Source organism: Macaca nemestrina, chromosome 5, assembly GCF_043159975.1.
Source record: "Macaca nemestrina isolate mMacNem1 chromosome 5, mMacNem.hap1, whole genome shotgun sequence".
Classification (NCBI taxonomy): domain Eukaryota; kingdom Metazoa; phylum Chordata; class Mammalia; order Primates; family Cercopithecidae; genus Macaca; species Macaca nemestrina.
The window spans coordinates 149,590,400-149,610,276 of record NC_092129.1 but is presented as its reverse complement, the minus strand read 5'-3'; the positions used below and the strand labels follow the sequence as shown (position 1 = coordinate 149,610,276).

Here is a 19,877-nt window from a genome sequence, read left to right as displayed (position 1 = left end):
ACCCTCCTTGTCCTCCCCAGCCCTAACCACCCGGCAGCCTCTTCTCTGTCTCTGCTGCCCGCCCCGCCTTCACTCTGAAACAGCCTGCCCCCTCCTGGGTCCCCAGTCTTCACCTTGGCCCCACACGCCCCCCTCTCTATCACATTTCGTTTCGTGCCCCCCCCCCTCACCCCCACGGCCTGGTGCGAGTGTTCTTTCGCCCTCCTACCCCCGTGACTGAACCTCACAGACATGGCTGTATATTTAGGTAACACCATGTGAGAGACACACAGGAACCCGTTTCCATCCTGGCTCCACCGGGGCATTTCCTTTCCAAGTCCTTCAGTCCCTCCCGATCAAGCCTGGGTTACTGGGTCAGGCAAGGTGAGAGATACAAAGTGTGCAAAAGAAAACGTTACTATTTTGTTGAGGAACAAGATACATGTGCAATAGTTGACAATGCAGAGGAACAGGGTAGAGGAAGAAGGGTCGATACAGTATTAGAGTCAGACAAACCTGGGTTCAAATCAGCTCTGCCACTTAGAAACTGAGCGACCTTGCACAAGGCACTGGGTCTTCCCTCTGTTTCTTCACTTGCAAAATGGGGGAGAATAACAGGTTGCCCTGAGAATTTAGAGATAATACAAGTAAAGTTACATGCCTAACAGATCAGGGGGTCTCCCAGTGTGGATCCCAGACTAGCAGCATCAGCATCGCCTGGGAACTTGTTAGAAATGCAAATTCTTGGGCCCCACCCCAGATCAGCTGTTTGAGAAACTGGAGGTGGGGCCAGCAGTTGCATTTTCCCAAGCCTCCGTGTGCTTCTGATGTTCTCACAAGGCTGAGGACACTGCAGAAGATGCCCCACAAAATGTTACCGCCTTGCCTTATAGTATAAAGAATGGCAAAGGGCCCGTGCGGGGGGGCTCTGTGACTCCCAAGCAGGAGGATCACTGTGGGCCAGTGGGGAGGTTAGGAGCAGCCTCACAGAGGAGGTGGGACTGGGCTGGGGAAGGAAACAGAGAAGCCTTTCTGCAGTGGGTGAGGGAGATGGGGGGAAGCTCCCTCTCCCTTACCCTACCTACCACCCAGCACGATTTTACCTCTCTCAGGCTTCCCAGTCTCCAAAGCAGAGCAGACCGCGTATCTGAACGCAGAAGCTGAGCTCTGGAGCCCAGAGCCTCAGGGGCCTGAGGGAAGGTTCCCCCAGGAGACCCCTGCCCAGGCAAGGCCTAACTCTGAGGGCCCTGTCCTTGCCTGGCAGCCCTCAACGCCCTGGTAAGTTGCTCACAGGAGGCTGTGCTCTGGGTTTCTCCACCTTCACAGTCCACCTCAGCGAGGAGGGAGGCACCACTGAAACCGCCAGTTGGGTGTGGGGCTTAGCCTCTCCTCTCCCACCTCTGTCTCCTCTGCTTCCTCCTCCCCCGTGCTGCTCTCACCTCTTTCCCCTCTCCCTGCAGGCTGGGAGCAAAGGAAGAGGAGGAGGAGAAGAGAGGACAGACCCAGCCCTCTACCTCCTATGACACTCCACCCGCCAGCTGTCACAACCGACCCTTCCCCAACTCCCCTACCAGGGACCCCCATCTCCACCCACAAATCCACTCAAATTTCCTGCCTGGAATGTGGAGTCTCTTCCCACTGCTCTCACCTCTCTCTACACAGCCTGGGCAAGGGACCCTTCCCCTCCCCCTAATATAGGAAGTGCTTCAGCCAAGGGGCCCACCTGGACCTGTATGAACACTTTCACACAGGTGATAGGCCCTATTCCTGCAGAAAGTGTGGCCACAGCTCTTGCCACAGCTCACACCTGGCCCAGCACTGCAGCACACACCTGCCTGAACCCAATCACTGCTGCCAGCGTGGCAAGGGCCTCTCCCCAGAGCTCCAGCCCGCTGCAGCCTGCCACTCTACACACAGGCAAGCAGCCTTACGTCTGTGCCACCTGAGCCTTCTTGTGGTAGACGAGCGTGCTGGCCCCCACTCCAACCTGTAACACCAGCAGCAGAACCATACCTGGGGGCGTCCCCATCACAGTGACCAGTGAGGCAAGGGCTTTGGACATTGCTCAGGGCCGGTGCAGCACCAGCAAGTCTGCAGAAGCAAAGGCTACAGGCACGGTTTCTGATACAGCCCAGTCTGGTGCAGCATCACCAGGGCCACATCAGGGACAGGCTCTACTGCTTGCCTCTGTGACTGTGGTTTCACTTGGAACACCCACCTGCCGTGACACCAGGCCTCATATATGGGGAGGAAAGAGATGAACACAGTGGGGAGGCAGGGAATCAGAGCCCCTGTGGCTGCATCACTGCCCCCAGCCTGCAGCGCTCTATGAGCGTGGCAGGGCAGCCTCAGAGACAGACTTCCTCCACTTATGGGAAGCATAACAGAGCAGAGCTCCACCCACCCCCAGCCACAGTGATTTTCAGAGTAACCATAAGGGGTAGCTTGAGTGTCTCCCCTGAACCCACTCAAAGCTGGAATGCCCAGGTCCACTTCACTCTAGACCAAAATGCCAATACCTGAGGGAGCTCGCAGGCCAGGAAAAGTTTCCTCTGTTTCTTAGAAAAGAATCCATACTTTTAAGTGTCTTAAAAAATTTTGTTTTTTTATATAAATAAGAGGTCCTGGGGCACTTTTCCATCTACTGTCCTTCGTCGGAGAAATTTCACCAGGCTGTCTCAGACCTGCTGTTGTCGTGGATGGATTAGACTCCTTGGGACTTTCTTGAAGGATCATTTTAAAGAGATAGCTTAGGTTGGACATGATGGCTTATGGCTGTAATTCCAACACTTTGGGAGGCCAAGGTAGGTGGATTACTTGAAGCCAAGAGTTCAAGGCTGGCCTGACCAACATAGCAAAACGCTAGCTGTACAAAAAACACAAAAATTAGCAAGGCGTGGTGGCCTATGCCTGTAATCCCAGATACTCAGGAGGTTAAGGCATGAGAATCACTTGAACCTGGGAGGCGGAGTTTGCAGTGGCCGAGATCACACCACTGCACTCCAGCCTGGAAGATAGAGTGAACCTCTATCTCCAAACAAAACAAACAAACAAACAAAAAAATGCCCTTAAGGGTTCTTTTATAAAAATAAAAATAGAAAAAAAAAATAGGTAGCTTAATCTCCAGAGATCTCCATGACAACCCCCTACCATCAAATCCTAGTCCCCCAACTCTTCCCACCCTACCCCTAGAGGCTGCTGGGTTCTCCCGGAGGGCTGCTGGGTTCTTCCTGCCTCAGGTGCTCACACTACACCCAGCACCCCTATTTGATGAGCCATCTTCCTGTGCCTACTCCTTGCTTCACCAGGCCTTGTTCTTACAAGTTTACTGTTACTCTTCATGTTATAGGATAAGTGAGACCTTATTCTTGTATTAACTTGCCCAGAGTATACTCTTTGGAACTCGGCAATATCTCTCCCTATGATGTACCAAGGAGGTTGATTATTGACACATGCTGGAAGAAATTAAATACCCTTAGAGGTCAAAGGATTACCTGAGAGACTGCTAATCATTTCCACCCTTTCAGGAAATGTGTTTTGAGTCTACCATGTGTCAGGAGTTGTTCTGGGACCTGGGTATCATAGTCATGTGACATGGCCCCTGCCTTCCAAGGATTTGACATAGGGGCGGTTTAGAATGAGCATCTCAATATTTAATCCAGCACCTAGTCCTATCCATTTTATCTGCTCTAATATATCTCAAGTCTGTCCACTCGTTTTCAACCCTCCACATCCCTGAGCCAGCCACCATGTGGACCATGTGGCCTTCTCTGAATCATTGCAGTAGGTGAAGAGGCTGGGAATGGCCTTCTCTACAATATGATGCACACCTAAGAGGGATCCTTTAAAAATGCAAATCTGATTGTTTCAGTCAGCCTCCTTAAACCTACCTATTCAATGGTTTTCCATTGATCTTAGGTTAAAGACCCAAGTCCTTAACCTGACCTCTAAGGCCCTGCAAGGGGTGGCCCCTCTCTCCAGCCACTCCCACCACTCCCCCTTACTCGTGTACTCCAGTCCCTGTCCACCTTGTGCTTCCTCCTTCACAGAGCCTCCAGGGAGGCTAGACCCCCTGCTGGAAAGGCTCCTTCCTCTGTTCCTCTTAGCTCCTCTTCATTCTTCAGGCCTCAGCTTCTTAACAGCCTCAGGGAAGGCTTCCTGACCTTCCTTTCAGGGTCAAATTCCCCTATTATGAGCACTCACACTAAGGTGTACCTTTCCTCAGAGGCACTTGGCCCTATTGGAGTTCTACATTTGTTGATGATTATATACAGATTGATGTCTGTCTGCCCCATTGAATGTAAGCTCCCTGAGGTCAGGGACTATGACTGCAGATGCTCACTCTTGCCATTCCCTGGACCTAGCACTGGATACTTTATAAATAGTGGTTGGATAGATGCATTCTTGCCAGGATCTGGGCAGGAAGCTAGATATTTCAGGATTTCAGAAGTGATGAATTAAGGCCATGATCCTCCCTTCTGTAGCTGCAGCCCAAGAGTCCCATGTGCTATTACCTAACACTGTTACTTCCTCCTTAATTCCTGGCATCATTCAGCTCCACAGCCCTGCCTTCATCCCAGGCTCCCTCCATCTTGCCTGTGAGACCCTCTCCCCCTTTAACTTTTTAGTTTCCCTTTCTGATTTTGCCTCATTGGCTTCAGAAGCCAGCATGGAATAATGTGGCAAGATGCAGGATCCAAAACTGGAGGCCGGGTGCAGTGGTTCACTGCTAAAATCCCAGAACTTTGGAAGGCCAAGGCAAGAGGATTCTTTAAGCTCAGAAGTTCAAGAGCAGAGTGGGCAACATAGTGAGACCTCGTCTCTACAAAATATTTTTTCAACTTGTATTTTAAGTTCCGGAGTACAAGTGCAGGATGTGCAGGTTTGTTACATAGGTGAACATGTGCTATGATGGTTTGCTGTACCTGTCAACCCATCACCTAGATATTAAGCCCGGTATCCGTTAGCTATTCTTCCTGATGCTCTCCCTCCTGCCACTTCCCCTTCTGACAGACTTCAGTGGGTTATTGTTCCCCCTCACATGTGTGCAGGTGTTTTCATCATTCAGTTCCCACTTATAAGTGAGAACATATGGTGTTTGGTTTTCTGTTCCTGTGTTAGTTTGCTGAAGATAATGGCTTCCAGTTCCATTCACGTCCCTGTAGAGGACATGATCTCATTCCCTTTTACGGCTGCATAGTATTCCATGGTGTACGCATACTACACTTTTTTTCCTTTTTTTTTTTTTTTTTTTAAGATGGTGTCTTGCTGTGTCACTCAAGCTGGAGTGCAATGGCACAATCTCGGCTCACTACAACCTCTGCCTCCTGGGTTCAAGCGATTCTTCTGCCTCAGCCTCCCAAGTAGCTGGGACTATGGGCGAGTGCCACCATGCCCTGTTAATTTTTGTATTTTTAGTAGAGACAGGATTTCACCATGTTGGCCAGGCTGGTCGTGTACTCCTGACCTTGTGATCTGCCCATCTTGGCCTCCCAAAGTTCTGGGATTACAGGTGTGAGCCACCACGCCCGGCCTTTTTTATTTTATTTTATTATTATTATTATTATTTTCTTTTTTTGAGATACAGTCTCACTCTGTCACCCAGGCAGGAGTGCACTGGCACAATCTCAGCTTACTGCAACCTCCGCCTCCTGGGTTCAAGAGATTCTCCTGCCTCAGCCTCCTGAGTAGCTAGGATTACAGGCATTTGCCAACACGCCTGGCTAATTTTTTTGTATTTTTAGTAGAGACGGGGTTTCACTATGTCTGTCAGGCTGGTCTCGAACTCCTGATCCACTCGCTTCAGCTTCCCAAAGTGCTGGAATTACAAGTGTGAGCCACCACGCCTGGCTGCGTACTACATTTTCTTTATCCAGTCTTTCATTGATGGGCATTTGGGTTGACTCCATGTCTTTGCTATTGTGAATAGTGCTGCAGTGAACTACAAAATATTTAAAAATTAGCCGTGTGGTGGCTTGTGCCTGTAGTCTCAGCTACTTGGGAGGCTAAGGTGGTAGGGTCCACTGAGGCTGGGAGTTTGAGGCTGTCGTGCTCTATGACTGAGGTTGTGAATAACCACTGCATAGTGAGAATCTATTTCTTTTCTAATCTTTTTAATTTAGCTAACTAGGAATAGGAAGTGACTTCCAAAGTAAAGACAAGGATGCCAGTTTTTACAGTTTCTATTTACCTTTCTGCCGAGAAGTCTGAACTGACACAAAAAGAAAAAGAAGAAATAAGCCATCACTATACATAGACAACTACTATACGTAGATCGCTTACTATACAAAGAAGATTCACAAGAACCTACAAACTCTCAGAAATAACAATTTCCTTGCTGGGGTCAAGGAGAATACACAAACATCAATATCCCTACACCAAAGCAATAAACAGATAAAAGATTTCATTTTAGGCCAGGCACAGTGGCTCATGCCTGTAATCCCAGCTCTTTGGGAGGCCGAGGCAGGCGGATCACGAGGTCAGGAGATCCAGACCATCCTGGCTAATATGTGAAACCCCATCTCTACTAAAAATACAAAAAATTAGCCGAGCGAGGTAACAGGTGCCTGTAGTCCCAGCTACTCGGGAGGCTGAGGCAGGAAAACAGCATAAACTCGGAAAGCGGAGCTTGCAGTGAGCCGAGATCGTGCTATTGCACTCCAGCCTGGGCAACAGAGCGAGACTCTGTCTCAAAAAAAAAAAAAAAAAAAAGAAAAGAAAAGAAAAAAGAAAATACTATTTGTAATAACAAAAATCATAAGATACTTAGGAATAAATAAGAAAGTCTGTATATGATATTTATGGAGAAAATTATAAAGTTTTATTAGAGAACATAAAGAAGTTATAAAAGAATAGGAAGAGATCCCCTACTCATAAAGACGGAAGTTTGATATAAAACTGATAATTTTTCTCAAATCTAAAAACTCAGTACAATTTTAAGCAAAACCCCAACCAGATATTTTATGGAACTTGACAGACTGTTCTTAAAATTCTCTCTTTTTTTTTTTTTTTTTTTTTTTTGAGACAGAGTCTCACTCTGTCACCCAGGCTGGAGTGCAATGGCACGATCTCAGCTCACTGCAACCTCCGCCTCCTGGGTTCAAGTGATTCTCCTGGCTCAGCCTCCTGAGTAGCTGGGATTACAGGCGTGCACCACCACGCCCGGCTAATTTTTTTGTATTTTTAGTAGAGATGGGGTTTCACCATGTTGGTCAGGCTGGTCTCGAACTCCTGACCTTGTGATCCACCCGCCTCAGCCTCCTAAAGTGCTGGGATTACAGGCATGAGCCACTGCACCCAGCCTTAAAATTCTTATGGAAGGGTAAATGGCCAAGAAAAAACAAAACTTGAAGCAGAAGAATATGAGATCCCTTGCCTAACCATACGTCACAAGTTTACTTGTTGAAACCTAGAGTGATTAAAAGAGTCTAGTCCTGGTATATGCACACATAAATAGACCACAGTACAGAATACAACTTTTTTGAATCAGACCCTAATAGGGTTTGGATCTGTGTCCCCCCGCACACAAACAAAAATCTGATGTCGAATTGTAATCCCCTTTGTTGGAGGTAGGGTCTGGTGGGAGGTGACTGGATCATGGAGATGGATTTCCCACTGGGTGCTGTTCTCATGATAGTAAGTTATCACGAGACCTGGTTGTTTAAAAGTATGTGGAGGCCAGGTGCAGTGGCTCATGCCTGTAATTCCAGCACTTTGGGGGCCTGAGGCAGGAGGATCACTTGAGCTCAGGAGGTCAAGAACAGCCTGGACAACATGATGAGACACCATCTCTACAAAAATACAAAAAAGAAAAAAAAAGCTGGGCATGGTGATGTATTCCTGTGGTCCCAGCTACTCAGGAGGCTGAGGTGGGAGGATCGCTTGAGCCTAGCAGGTGGAGGTTACAGTGAACTGAGACTGTGCCACTGCACTCCAGCCTGGGTAATGGAGCAAGACTCTATCTTAAAAAATAAATAAATAAATAAGTGTGCGGCACCTCTTTCCTCTCTTCCTCCTGCTCCAGCCACGTAAGACATGCCTGCTTCCCTTTCACCTTCTACCATGATTATAAGTTTCCTGAGGCCTCCCCAGCCATGCTTCCAATTAAACTTTATACATTATCTAATCTCAGGTATTTCTCTATAACAGTGCAAGAATGGACTAATTCAGACCCTCAAAGATATGAGACTTGGTGTATAATGAAAGTGACATAAATCAGTGGGAAAGCTCAATGGTTTTGAGTTAACTGGCTATCCAAACACACACACACAAAATAAATTCTACATTACATCCTACCCAGAAGTAAATTTCAGATAGCTAGAGTGAAAAGGAAAACTGAAAACTGTTCAAAGAAAATATAAGATCATATATTGGTGATATCAGAATAAAGAAGGATTTTTTATACAAAATTGTAAAAGTACAAGCAGTTAACAAAATGAAGAACACTATTTGATTATATCAATAGATGGAGGAAAGGCATTTGACAAAATTTAACATCCTTTCATGATACAAATTCTTAGCAAATTAGGTATAGACAAAATGTATCTCAACACAGTAAAGCCCATATATGACAAACCCACAGGTAACATCATACATAATCATGAAAAGTTAAAAACTTTTCCTCTAAGATCAGGAACAAGACAAGCATGACCATTCTCACCATTTCTATTCAATATAGTACTAGAAGTTCTAGCCAGAACAGATAGGCAAGAGAAAGAAATAACAAGGCATCCAAATTTTTCAGTGTTGACCAGGTTGGCCTCGAACACATAGCCTCACCTGGCTGGAGTGCAGTGGCACAATCTCAGGACAGCCAGCCTGAGCCACTGCGGCTCCCTAGGCATCCAAATTGGAAAGAAAGAAGTTAAATTGTCACTTTGTAGATGACATGATCTTATGTAGAGAAATCCCTAAAGATATCACCAAAAAATTATTAGAACTAATAAATTCAGTAAAGTTGCAGCATACAAAATCAATATTCAAAAGTCAGTAGCATTACTGTACACTAATAATGCAACAACCAAAAGAGAAATCAAGAAAACAATCTCATTTATAATAGCATCAAAAAATATACTTAGGAATAGATTTAATTAAAGAGGTGAGAAATCTGTACACTGAAAACCATAAAGCATTGAAGAAAGAAAGACACAAATAAATGGAAAGATATTCCATGTTAATGGATTGGAAAGATTAGTATTGTTAAAATGGCCACACTACCCCAACCCCTATCAAAATTCCAATGACATTTTCACAGAAATAGAAAAAAAATCCTAAGATTCATATGGAACCACAAAAGACAAGGACCACATGGCCAAAGTAATCTTGAGCAAAAGGAACAAAGCTAGAGGCATCACACTACCTAATTTCAGAAGCTGCCACAAAGCTATACTAATCAAAACAGCATGGTTCTGGAACAAAAACACACATGTAAGACCAGAATAGAGACCAGAAATAAATCCACACATTTTATGGCCAACTGATCCTTTACAAATATGCCAAGAACACACAGTGGGGAAAGGACAGTCTCCTCAATAAACAGTCCTGGGAAAACTGGATATCCACATGTAGAAGAATAAAATTGGACCGTATCTCATCTCATACACAAAAATCAACTCAGGCCAGGCACAATGGCTCACATCTGTAATCCTAGCACTTTGGGAGGCTAAGGCCAGTGGGTTACTTGAGGCCAGGAGTTCAAGACCAGCCTGGCCAACATGGTGAAACCTACCAAAAACACAAAAATTAGCCAGGGGTGGTGGTGCACACCTATAGTCCCAGCTACTCGGGAGGCTAAGGCATGAGAATTACTTGAACCTGGGTGGCAGAGGTTGCAGTGAGCCAAGACCACGCCACTGCACTCTAGCCTGAAGGACAGAAAGAGACTGTCTCAAAAAAAAAAAAAAAAATTTCAACTCAAAATGAGTTAAAGACTTAAACATAAGATCTCAAATGGCCAGGCATGGTGGCTCACACCTCTAATCCTAGCACTTTGGGAGGCCAAGGCGGGTGGATCATGAGGTCAAGAGATTGAGACCATCCTGGCCAACATGGTGAAACCCCATATCTACTAAAAATACAAAAATTAGCTGGATGTGGTGGTGCACACCTGTAGTCCCAGCCACTCGGGAGGCTGAGGCAGGAGAATTGCTTTGCTCCTATATTTTCTTCTAGTATTTTTACAATTTCAGATCCTTTTTGTCGTTGTTTTTGAGATGGAGTCTCTCTCTGTCGCCAGGGTGGAGTGCAGTGGTGCAATCTCGGCCTCTGATCTTGGTCTGGGCAGTGATTTTTTTGGACAAATGAGATTGCATCAAATGAAAGCTTCTGAACAGCAAAGGAAACAATCAACAGACAACCTATGGAAAGGGACAAAATAGTTGCAAACCATACATCTGATAAGGGGTGAATATTTTAAATATACAAAAAACTTAATAGCAAGAGTTGTTGAAAACCAAAAATCTGATTTTTTTTTCTTTAAGATGGGGTCTCACCCTGTTGCCCAGGCTGGAATATAGTGCCACAATAAAAACTCACTGCAGCCTTCAACCCCCAGGCTCAAACAATCCTCCCACCTCAGCCTCCCAAGTAGCTGAGACCACAGGCACACTCCACCATGCCCTGCTAATTTTTAGAATTTTTTTGTAGAGACAAGGTCTCCCTATGTTGCCCAGATTTATCTTGAACTCCTAGGCTCGAGTGATCCTCCTGCCTTGGCCTCCCAAAGTGCAGGGATTACAGACATGAGCCACTGCATCCAGCCAAAAATCTGATTTTAAAATGGGCAAAGGGTCTGAAAAAACATTCCTCAAAAGAACACACACAAATGGCCAACAGGTATATGAAAAACAAATGCTCAGTATTACTAATTATCGAGGAAATGCAAATTTAAACCACAGTGAGATATCACCTCGTACCTGCTAAGATGGCTCTGATAAAAAATAAAAATAAACCAAGAGATTACAAGTGGTGGCGAGGATGTGGAGAAAAAGGAACCCTCACACACTATTGGTAGGAATGTAAATTTGTACACCTATTTTGGAAAACAGAATGGAGCTTCCTCAGAAAATTAAAAATAAAACCACCATGTGATCCAGTAGTTCCATTATCAGGTGTATATAGAAAGAAATGAACTCAGTATGTTGAAGCGATATCTGTATTCCCATGTTCACTGCAGCATTATTCACAATAGCCAAGACATGATCAACCTAAGTGTCCATCAATGAATAAATAAAGAGATTATGGTACATATACACAATGGAATACTATTCAGTCATTAAAAAGAAGGAAATTCTGTCATCTGTGACAACATGGATAAACCTAGAGGACATTATGCTAAATGAAATAAACCAGGCACAGAAAGACAAATACCATGATTTCATTTATATGTGGAACCTAAAGAGTCAAACTCAGCCAGGCATGGTGGCATGCGCCTGTAGTCCCAGCTACTCAGGAGGCTGAGGCAGGAGGATCTCCTGAATCCAGGAGTTTGAGGCTGCAGCAAGCTGTGATCACACCACTGCACTCCAACCCAGACAACAGAGTGAGACCCTGTCTCAAAATAAATGAAAAATAATAGTAAATAAAATAAAATTTATTGCAGAAGTAGAGAATAGAATGGTGGTTGCATATGGGCTGGAGGGCGAGGGGTGGGTGGGCAGGGTTTGGAGGACTTTAGTTAAAGGATACAAAATTTCAGTTAGGTAGAATAAATTCAGGAGATCTGTTGTATAACATGATGACTACAGTTAATAACAATGTATTGTATACATGAAAGTTGCTGGCCAGCTGCAGTGGTTCATGTCTGTAATCCCAGCACTTTGGGAGGCTGAGGCTGGTGGATCGCTTGAGACCAGTTCGAGACCAGCATGGGCAACATGGTGAAACCCCATCTTTAAAAAATATATATATAACCACTGCTGGGCGCAGTGGTTCACGCCTGTAATCCTAGCATTTCGGGATGCCGATTGCTTGATTGCTTGACCCCAAGAATTTGAGACTAACCTAGGCAACATAGTGAGACCCTGTCTCTACAAAAATTAGAAAAAATTAGCGGGATGTAGTGGCACGTGCCAGTAGTCCCAGCTACTTGGGAAGCTGAGAAGAGAGAATCACTTGAGCTTGGGAGGTCCAGGCTGCAGTGAGCTGTAATCTTGCCACTGCACTCTAGCCTGGGCGACAGAGCAAGATCCTGTCTTAAAAAAATAAATAAATAAAAATAATTGCTAGGAGAGTGCATTTCAAATATCACGTTTAAAATGATAGTATGTGAGATAACAGGTACGGTAATTACTCTAGCCATTACACACACACACACACACACATATATACACACACATCATGTTGTTACACCATAGATACAATTTTTATTTGTCAACTATGAATAAATGCACAAGCAATAAAGGAAAATATTGACACATATGACCACATTAAAAGATTTTTAAGCTTTTATAAGAAATAATGTAAAGTAAAAGACAAACCACAGACTTGGAGAATATTCACAACCTACATAAACAACAAAGGATTAGAATCAGGATTTATAAACAAATTGCAGATCCATATGAAAAGGACAACACAAGAGAATATGAGTAAAGCTGTGAATAGGCAAGTCACAAAAAAGAAACCTAAATGGTCAATAAGCATAAGAAAATATGCTCAATTTAACCAGTAATGTAGAAATGCAAATCACAGCATGAGATACCATTTTACACACACAAAATCACCAAAATTAAAATTAACACTGTTGACAAAAATGTGGGACAATAGGAATGCATATATTTTGTGTTGAAGTGTAAACAGATACAACAAATTTGAAGAAAATTTTGGCACCAGTTAATGCTGAAAATGAATATTCCCTATAACCCAGCAACCTTGCTTCTAGATCTATTCCTCAGAAAAACATTTCTACACATGCACAAAAAGGCCAGGATAAAAATGGTCATTGCAGTATCAGCTAATTGTCAAGAAAAAGTGGAAATAAGCTAACTGTTGTTAAGTAAAATGGATAAATAAAGTATGGTTTGTTCTTATAATGGGATACTATGTGGCAGTTAAATAAATTATAGACATATGTAGCAATGTAATGAGTAAGAAACTTGCAAAAATGGATGTTGTATGATATTATTTGTGAGTTTTAAAATACACAAAACAGTGGTATATGTTTAGGAAAGCAAACATATCTTTTAAAAGTATACAGTACGGGCCGGGCGCGGTGGCTCAAGGCTGTAATCCCAGCACTTTGGGAGGCCGAGACGGGCGGATCACAAGGTCAGGAGATCGAGACCATCCTGCCTAACCCGGTGAAACCCCGTCTCTACTAAAAAATACAAAAAAAAAACTAGCCGGGCGAGGTGGCAGGCGCCTGTAGTCCCAGCTACTTGGGAGGCTGAGGCAGGAGAATGGCGTAAACCCGGGAGGCGGAGCTTGCAGTGAGCTGAGATCCGGTCACTGCACTCCAGCCTGGGTGACAGAGCGAGACTCCGTCTCAAAAAAAAAAAAAAAAAAAAAAAAAAAGTATACAGTACGCATGGGAATAATTCCCAACAACTTTAGAATGATAATTACTATAAGGAAGGAGAGAAATGGGATGGGCGTTAGCCGAATTTGTAACCCATTTTTTTAATTTTTAATTTTAAAGAAAAAGTGATACAAAGCAGGCGATGCAAAGGTGAGGATTTGCTTAACTGGGTTGCTGTGATCATGAAATGAGCTAATAAATGGGACAGTGCTAAATGAAAGTTTATTGTCAGTCTTTTTAGAAGGGTACAATGATGGTGGCTGTGTAGGTGGAGAGATGTGATTATTTCCTGACCTATTCTCTCCTCTGCCCCCTGTTGAGTCTCACTCCTCCTATTGGACAGTATAAATTGGTACAAATCTTTTTTTTTTTTTTTTTTTTTTTTTTGAGACAGAGTCTCACTCTGTCACCCAGGCTGGAGGGCAGTGGTGTGATCTCAGCTCACTGCAACCTCTGCCTCCCAGATTAAAGCAATTCTCCTGTCTCAGCCTCCCGAATAGCTAGAATCACAGGCAGCCGCCACCATGCCAGGCTAATTTTTGTATTTTTAGTAGAGACAGGGTTTCACCATGTTGGTCAGGCTGGTCTCAAATTGCTGACCTTGTGATCTGCCCGCTTCGGCCTCCCAAGGTGCTGGGAACAGGCATGGGCAACCGCGCCTGGCTGGTATAAATCTTAACAGCTACATGCCTCAATTTCCTCATCTACAAAATGTGTATATTCAAAGTGCTATCTAATAGCATTGTCGTCAGAGTAAATAAGTTGTGTAAAGTGTGTTAGAACACTGCCTGGCTTAGAGCAACTGCTCTAGGCTATTGTTTTTGTCGTTGTTGATGCTGTTATTACGGTTGTTGTTAGGCATCACCTCCAGCTGCATATAAACTCTTCTTTAATCTCAACTTCTAAAAATCTCATAAGAACCTTGCTTGGCAATGAAAGTGCCCCAAAACTGAGAAGACCCAGACTCTTCCTTCAACGATCTAGATCAATTTGCAACTCAAATTCCTGTAAGGGCCAGACAGGTAATGTGCCAAGTGCCATGGGAAGGATACAACAGGCTGGAGGGCACCCTCCCCTCCTGGAGGGTCAGAACCTCCTGGTCCAGTGTTGCCACATAGGAATTCAGAGCTGGCACTGCCGTGAGAAATTGGAAATCTCAAATTTTCTGTGAAATCACTCTTTTCATTTTTCCTTTTTTTTTTTTTGTTTGGCAGGATCTCACGTTGTCATCCCGGCTGGAGTACAGTGCCATAGTGCCATGATCCCGACTCACTGCAGCTTTGACCTCCCAGGTCCAAGCGATCCTCCCATCTGAGCCTCCCAAACAACTGGGACTACAGGTGTGTGCTACCACACCTGGCTGATTTTGTATCATATACATATATATATAAACACACACACACACACGTATGTATACATATATACATATGGGTTCAAGCATTCTCCTGCTAATTTTTTGTATTTTTAGTAGAGATGGAGTTTCACCATGTTGGCCAGGCTGGTCTCAAACTCCTGACCTCAAGTGATCTACCTGCCTTGGCCTCCCAAAGTGCTGGGATTACAGGCATGAGCCATCGCACCCAGCTATTTTTTTTTTTTTCTACTTTTTGTAGAGAGCTGATCTCACTATGTTGTCCAGTCTGGTCTCAAATTTCTGAGCTCGAGCGATCCTCCCACCTCGGCCTCCCAAAGTGCTGGGATCCCAGCCATGAGACACAACATCTGGACAAAACATAAATGATAATTAATACACATCAATATTTTAAATCAAACACATTTAGATAAAGCTGACTTTTTGCTTGCCTTTTTTTTTTTTTTTTTTGAAATTTTGGGCTGGGCACAGTGGTTCACACCTGAAATCCCAGTGTTATGGAGGTCAAGGTGGGCAGATCACTTGAGCCCATTGTTTTGAGACCCCCCTGGGCAACATGGTGAAATGCCATCTCTACAAAAAATAGAAAACTTAGCCAGGGGAGGTGGCGCACACCTGTGGCCTCACCTACTCTGGAGGCTGAGATAGGATTGCCTGAGCCTGGGAGGTCGAGGCTGTAGTGAGCCATGATTGAGCCACCACACTCGAGCCTGGTGACAGAGTGAGACCCTGTCTCAAAAAAATATATATATATATTAATTTTTATTATGTATTGCTATGGCATAAATGTTTGTGCCCCCCTAAAATCCATAAATTGAAACCTAATCCCCAATGTGGTGATATTAAGAGATGGGGCCTTTAGAAGGTGATTAGGTCATGAGGGGCCTGTCCTCATGAGTGGGATTAATGCCGTTATGAAAGAATCCCAGGCTGGGCGCGGTGGCTCATGCCTGTAATCCTAGCACTTTGAGAGGCTCAGGCAGGCTAATCATTTGAGGTCAGGAGTTCAAGATCAGCCTGGGCAACATGGAGAAACCCTCTCTCTACTAAAAACACAAAAATTAGCCGGGCATAGTGGCAGGCATCTGTAATCCCAGCTAGTCAGGAGGCTGAGGCAGGAGAATCACTTGAACCCCGGATGCGGAGCTTGCAGTAAGCCAAGATCGAGCCACTGCACTCTACCCTAGGTGACACAGCGAGACCCTGTCTTAGAAAAAAGAGGCCCAAAGGAGTTGTTTGGCCCTTCCACCCATGAAGATGCAGCAAGAAGGTGCCATCTATGAAGCAAAGTGTGCCCTCACTGGTTACCAAATCTGCTGGCACCTTGATCTTGGACCTTCCAGTCTCCAGAACTGTAAGCAGTTTTTATTGTTTATAAATTGCTCAGTCTAAGGTGTTTCGTTATAGCAGCCTGAATGGACTAAGACAGATAGTTTTATAAAAATTACACTACAGTTGGTGTTTTGTATCTGCAGTTCCACACTTGTGGATTCAACCAACCGAAGAATAAAAATATTTTTTAAATATATATGGCCAGATGCGGTGGTTCACGCCTGTAATCTCAGCGTTTTGGGAGGCCACAGCAGGTGGATCACTTGAGGTCAGGAGTTTGAGACCAGTCTGGCCAACAATGGTAAAACCCCATCTCTACTAAAAATACAAAAATATTAGCCACGCGTGGTGGTGGGTGCCTGTAATCCCAGCTACTCAGGAGGCTGAGGCAGGAGAATCTCTTGAACCCGGAAGGCAGAGTTTGCAGTGAGCTGAGATCATGCCATTGCACTCCACCCTGGGTGACAGAGCAAGACTCTGTCAAAAAAAAAAAAAAAAAAAAAAGAAGGAAGGAAGGAAGGAAGTAGGGAAGGAAAGAAAGAAATGTATATGTAATAAAAATAATACAAATAAAAAATACAGTATAACTATACAGCATTTACATTGCAATAGGTACTATAGATAACCTAGAGATGATTTAAAGTATATGGAAGAATGTGCATAGGTTTTATGCAAATACTATGCCATTTTATACAAGGGATTTGAGCATCAGTGAGGGTTTTGGAATCAATCCCTGGTGAATACTGAGGATGACTGTATTCATAATCTCATATTCAATGTCCATCTATTACAACACAGAGAATCAATATCATACTTCACACGAGTTATATCTAGACCTACATGTATTCAATTTTTATTTTCAATAGGCTTTTGGGGAACGGTGGTGTTCGGTTACATGAATAAGTTATTTAGTGGTGATTTCTGAGATTTTGGTGTCCCCATCACTGGAGGAGTGTACACTGTAAATGTGTAGTTTTTTTTTTTTTATCCCTCACCACCCCTCCCACTGCATGCATACAAATTTAAGAGTAATAAGGATTGTTTAATACAGCAACATGTTCCTCAGCTATCCTTTGCAACTGTTGTAAATGCAGCACAACATACATCCATACCTCTAAAACAAAGAGCAACAAGAAAAACTGTACTCAACACTATTGGGAAATGATACTTTATCACACTATTTGAGAGGCAATATTTAACAAGCTGGTTAAGGTGTGCTTTCTTTCACTTACGTGTTTCCATTGCTTAAATCCTCCCTATACTCCAAAGCAGTATGTGCTTCAGAATCCAGGCAGAGGCACAACCTCAGACTTTCACAGAATTGGGCTATAGTCATCTCTTGTTTCCAGGATACAGGGCAAGAGATTGCAGAAGTCACCGTTCCCCAGGGCTTGAACGGCGTTAATTACAAGAGGAGATGTGTAAGATTTCAGGTTGTGCCGTGCCAGCACTGACAGCAGATCAGTGACAGAGGTGCCCAGGTGTCATGTGTAATAAATGTGTGTGATAGGTTGTTTGTGATAGGTGAATCCCCCTAAAGTATGTGGGCCAGGGCAGGGCCCCTGTGGTTCAGATCTGAGGATGATACTGCTTCTGGGGGAAGATCATGACTTCTGTTTCAAATATGCTAAATTAAGCTGGGCACCGTGGCTCACACCTGTAATCCCAGCACTTCGGGAAGCTGAGGCGGGTGGATCACCTGAGGTCAGGAGTTTGAGACCAACCTGGCCAACATGGTGAAACCCTGTCTCTACTAGAAATACAAAAAATTAGCCGGGTGTGGTGGCACACATCTGTAATCCCAGCTACTCCGGAGGCTGAGGCAGGAGAATCACTTGAACCCAGGAGGCAGAGGTTGCAGTGAGCCAAGGTCTTGCCACTGCACTCCAGCCTGGCCAACAAGAGTGAAACTCTGTCTCCAAAAAAAAAAAAAAGCTAGTAGTACCTTTGGGATATCCAAGTAGGGATGCCAGGCAGGAAGGTGGTCAAATCTGGAGATTTGAGGCAAGAGATAAATTTGAGAGTAACCAGCTAATAGGAACTGAAGCCATAGGACAGGTGTGATCCCCTGGAAGGAAAGGGTAGCATGAGAAGAGGAAGGTCCAGGACCAACCTCTCTTGATGACCTCCAATGTGACCAGGTGATTTCAGTCAAAGGCAGAGTGGGCCAGCTGAGGGGTGGAAGAGCAGCCAGAGGAGGGATAGGAGGAAGCCAGAAGATGCCAAGTCCTGGAGGCCAAAAAACGACAGTGTTCCAAGAAAGAACGGGCCAGCAACGTCAGCTACTAGTGGCAGTTCAAGTAAGAAGAAAACGAAACAATGGACTTAATGACATAAAGTTCATTGCAAAAAAACATTTGAGTAGCAGCAAGGTAGAGATAAACACCAGCCTGAAAGGGTCGAGCAGTAAGTGGAAGTGACAGAATTTTGCCCAGTTTTTTATTATGAAAAATTTCAAATGTACAGAAAACTTGAAAATATAATACAATATTGTTTGTATGTCCATCATTTTACTTAGATTTAACAATTGTTATTTATAGATATATACAAATATTTATATATTATATATATACAAACATATATATATGGTTCTTTTTTTTTTTTTTTCCAAGAGAGGGTCTCACTTCATCACACAGGGTGGAGTGCAGTGACCTGATCATAGCTCATCTCAGCTTCAAACTCTTGGGCTCAAGCCATCCTCCCACCTCAGCCTCTCAGGTAGCTGGGGCCACAGTGCATGGCACCATGCCGGGCTAATTTTTAAATTTTTTGTAGAGACAGGGTCTCGCCTTGTTGCCTAGCTGGTCTCAAACTGGACTGAGGGGGTCCTGTTGCTTTGGCCTCCCAAAGTTCTGGGATTACAGACATGAGCCACAGTGCCAGGCCTATATACGTTTTTGTGGGTTTGTTTTTTGTTTTTTGTTTTGAGATGGAGTTTCACTCTTGTTGCCCAGGCTGGAGTGCAATGGCATAATCTCGGCTCACCGCAACCGCCGCCTCCTGGGTTCAAGCGATTCTCCTGCCTCAGCTTCCCGAGTAGCTATGATTACAGGCATGTGCCACCATGCCCAGCTAATTTTGTATTTTTAGTTTAGATGGGGTTTCCGGTGTTGGTCAGGCTGGTCTTGAACTCCCAACCTCAGGTGATCCGCCTGCCTCAGCCTCCCAAAGTGCTGGGATTGATTACAGGCGTGACCCACTGTGCCCGGCTCCCCCCCCGCCGCTTTTTTTTTTTTTAACATAGAAATTGTTAAGCGACTACTAAAACATTCTTGGACCATGTGAAAATATAGGAAAGCATGTGCTTCACACCCAAGTACCTCAGCATGCATCTCCCAAAAATAAGGAGATTCCATAACCACAATACATAATCACAGCTAAGAAAATAATGATCACAGCCAGGCATGGTGGCTCACACCTGTAATCCCAGCACTTTGGGAGGCCGAGGCAGGAGGATCACAAGGTCAAGAGATAGAGACCATCTTGGCCAACATGGTGAAACCCCATCTCTAATAAAAATACAAAAATTAGCCGGGCGTGGTGATGCATACCTATAATCCCAGCTACTTGGGAGGCTGAGGCAGGAGAATTGCTTGAACCCAGGAGGCAGAGGTTGCAGTGAGCTGAGATCGCGCCACTGCACTCCAGCCTGGTAACAGAACAAGACTCAGTCTCAAAAAA

At 44.4% G+C, this 19,877-nt stretch overlaps 1 long non-coding RNA gene across 1 annotated transcript; it reads right to left on the bottom strand.

Annotated features, from left to right (window-relative positions):
• Window positions 1-239: 239 nt before the first annotated feature.
• On the bottom strand, window positions 240-18,236 carry LOC105474446 (uncharacterized). Its single transcript, XR_982774.3, has 3 exons — window positions 17,429-18,236; window positions 496-603; window positions 240-349 (listed from the first exon to the last, which is right to left on the bottom strand). It is a non-coding gene; the product is annotated as an uncharacterized lncRNA (long non-coding RNA).
• Between the last annotated feature and the right edge of the window lie 1,641 nt (window positions 18,237-19,877).